The following is a 3,938-nucleotide window of genomic DNA, read 5'->3' on the forward strand; positions in this document are numbered from 1 at the left end:
CTCGACACAGATCAGCCACCCGCTTCGTCTGGCGGAGCAGCTCTTCTCCATCAAGGAGGCTCAGTTCTTCCGCAGCGGCTTCGGCTGCGAGCATGTTCTTGTCGGGGGTGTTGTAGACGGGTAGCTCCGTGGACGGAGCCGGCGCGTCCGCGCCATCGCGGTCGATTTCGGCGCCTAGGCCGCCTCCTCTCCGGCGAATCATGCCGGCTCGGCTGGGGTTGTTGCCGCCTGGCGTGAAGCCGTGGGCACGCTCGTACTCGCGCCGGGTGATCTCCAGCTGGCGCTTGGCAGTAGCCAGCTCGTCGGCCTGCTTGAGGAGGAGTTGGCGATGCGCCTCCAGATCCGCCTCGACGGCAGTGGGGTCGCCGCCTGCGGTGAGCGGGGAGCTCAACTTGGCCCGGACTTCTTCCAGCCGGGATGGTGGTGCGGGCTGCTTTGGGCCCGAGCCGGATGCGTGGGGGTCGACGTTGCGCTCGAGGTTGGGGCCGCGAACGCGCGTGGACTTGGTGGGCTGCTCCTCGCCAACCGTCATGACTTGCACGACGCAGGGGCTAGCAAGGGCGCTGCTGGCGCCGGCTCCTGGGGGAGGGCTTGCACAGCACAGCACCTGCCGCGGGTAGCGCGGCGGTGCGACGGTGGCGCCGTAGATGTCGTGGCCGCCGAAGGAGATGACGCTGCCGCCGGCAGGGAAGGGCCTGTCGGCGAAGCAGCCATCGTTGTCGCTGACGCAGTCGAGGGAGCCGAATCTCCAGATCAAGCCTGAAGCGACTCGCTCGCCGGTGGTGATGGTGAGGCCCGTCCGGATGAAGACACCGGCCGCAGACGCTGAAGGCCCCACGGTGGGCGCCAAATGTCGTGGTATCGTCACGGCATATACCATAGGATGACTAAAGAAGGTGGTTCCTAGATGGTCTCATGACGGTATCCGGATGCGGGTATGGGAACGAGCGACAGGGCGACGTACCCATGTTCGAGGCCCTCCGATGGAGGTAACACCTCTACTCCTGCTATGAGTGTATATGATGATATCACAGTACAATGGTGCTCCTAGAGCTGTATCCGTCTTGCCCTGGGAGGCTAAAGTAGACGAAGGTCTCTCTCACAGGGCAGCGCTAAGACTAGAATGAAAGAGAAGTGATCGATCGTCCCCCACACGAGGGGGTAGTGCAGCTTATATAGGCGCTGGCACTTTACACAAGGGTCCCTAAGACCTAGTGGCCGGCTGGCCGGCTTCGGCTTCCGCTCCTTCCCGAGGCGTTGACGTCAGGAGCCGTTGAGGCCTCATGGCCTGTCCCATCCGCCTGCCTGAGTCAGCGGTATGGAGAGGAAGAGTCCCTGTCGCCATCATGCCCTGTAGCCGGTACTGAGCGGCGTGCGCCATGATGGCCTGTCGAGCGTGAGGCACTGTTGCTCCACAGTGCCCCTTACTTTACGGGAGATGAGGTCAGCGTGGACCTTTGAACCCGGACCACCTACCCAGTTCCTTCTCATGCAAGACTCGCCAGCCTCGAGTCGGTCTGGAGTATAAGAACCCAGTCGGATATGGCTTGTAGAAGCCGGCCCAGCCACAGCGCAGACGGCCATTGCCAGGCCGACTAAGACTTAGAGCCAGCCGGCCACGGCTCTAGCCGGCTGCTCCTCAGCCGGCCTTAGCCGCGAGCCGGCCGGCCTTGAGCCAGCTGCTCCTCGTCTATTGCCCTACCCGGGGTCTTCCCCCCGACACTTGATCATGACAGGCAGCTCACAAGATCTAAACATGATGGCATAATAGGAGAAGACAACCATCTAGCTACTGCTATGGACCCATAGTCCAAGGATGAACTACTCACGCATCAGTCTGGAGGCTGGCATGGTGATGTAGAGCCCTCTGATGATGATTCCCCTCTCCGGCAGGGTGCCGGAGGAGATCTTCAGAATCCCCCGAGATGGGATTGACGGCGGCGGCGTCTCAGTAACTTTTCTCGTATTTTGGCTCTCGATACTAGGGTTTTCCGATACGAAGGAATATATAGCCGAAGAGGCAGCGTCGGGGGAGCCAGGGGTGGGCTCCCCATACCTGGGCGCGGCAGGGGGCCTGGCCGCGCCGCCCTATGAGGTGGCCCCCCTGCTGGCCCTCTCCGACTCTTCTTCGATGTTCTGGAATCCTCCGTGGAAAATAGGGCCGTGGGCTTTTGTTTCGTCCAATTCCGAGAATATTTCCTGTGTAGGATTTCTGAAACCAAAAACAGCAGAAAACAGGAACTGGCGCTTCGGCATCTTGTTAATAGGTTAGTACCGGAAAATGCATAAAAATGATATAAAGTATGAATAAAACATGTAGGTATTGTCATAAAACTAGCATGGAACATAAGAAATTATAGATATGTTTGAGACGTATCACCGGTCTCTTGGCTCAGTTACGAAAACCATGCAGCACATGTCTGGATCATGATATACATTCTGACCTTGCGGCAGCGGTGGCGCAATGTTATTGTTAGCCACTTGGTGAACTCCCTCCGATTGTTGTTGACGGTTTTGCTGATTCTGTACCGGTTGAGCATTTGCTTTGGTAAGAGGAGGTGGCAGAGGGAGCACATCCGATCCCTCTTTCATTAACCTTTTTGTCCAGGAACAATCCTTGGTTAAGTGATTTGCCGGTTTAGTTGGATTCGGCGTATGCCAACGGCACAGTTGATCCATGGCGGATTCCATGGTATACTTTGGCTGATCATGCCACGGTTTCTTTTTTGCCCATTGCTTTTTTGGGCCGCCCCATGATTGGTTCCCAATTTTCTGCATTTGGCTTCCATCGGCCTTCGAGTTATCTTGTACCACGGCAACTTGCTGCGCACCATATCTCCTGTCTGGGAAATCCTCCCTTCTCTTGTGGTGGTAGTTATTCCGGTAATTCGGTCGAGGTGGATACTTTTGTATCGTATCGGCCGCGATCGTCGGTTGCAATGGATCTCCCAACGCGTAGCTATCGGCCACCATCATCATCTCTGCCAAAGTGGTTGGCATGTTTTGTTGCAACCTTTGCCACAGGGGTGAGCCTCTTCGACACCCATTGCAGAACCAAGCAATCGCTTGTGCTTCTATCACACCTTTGCAAGATTTTCTTGTTGCACTCCACCGGGTTAGGTATTCCCGGTCAGTTTCGCCGTCGTGCTTCTAGCACATGGCTAGTTGTTGTGGGCGGTTCGGCCTTCTCTAGGTGCTGCTAAAATTGCTTACAAATGCCTCTTCGAAGTCCAACCAACCGTTTATGCTTCCTCTTGGCAAGTTGTTTAACCAGATGCGGGCAGGCCCTACCAACACTAATGGTATGAATCTTACCGCCCATCGCCAGTTTCCTCCTCCAGCTACAGAACCACCGCTCCCGCAAAATATACCGCGGTGATGTAATCCGCGAGCCAGTCTTCCGGCTTAGTGCGTCCATCGTATGTCCTTGTCTCCCGCGGAAACTGAAAGTTGCGCATAGGTGGTTCTTCCTTCATGATCTGAGGCCCAAAGCATGGTGGACCCGGAGGACCTTCGGCTTCAATCATTTCGGACAGGTAAACCTATCCAGCTTGTGCCTCGCATCTTGTTCCCGTAGGAATCTATCCCCCACACGGTCTCCCAGAGGACTTCTGCGGTAACCCGATCTTTCTAGAACCGAATCGGCTTCATCATGCCGGTCCAGCGCTGCTGCGGCGACCCTTTGGTATCTTTGTGGTGCTGCCTCTTGCGCGGCATATCCCGCTCTTGCTTGGCGATGGTTTTGCCCGGATTCACCATTTCCGGCATAGCCATGGCCTGCCCCTTGACTTTTTCTACCGGCTTTATTTTGCCCGGCTTTCTGTTTTCCGGCCAGAACCGGATCATACACTGTCATCTGTTGCCCATTTACGCATTTTTCTCTTCTTCTGTCAGGATGGGGGGATGATGCCTGCCCATGCGACTTCTCCGGAGCTGTT

Source organism: Lolium perenne, chromosome 1, assembly GCF_019359855.2.
Source record: "Lolium perenne isolate Kyuss_39 chromosome 1, Kyuss_2.0, whole genome shotgun sequence".
Classification (NCBI taxonomy): domain Eukaryota; kingdom Viridiplantae; phylum Streptophyta; class Magnoliopsida; order Poales; family Poaceae; genus Lolium; species Lolium perenne.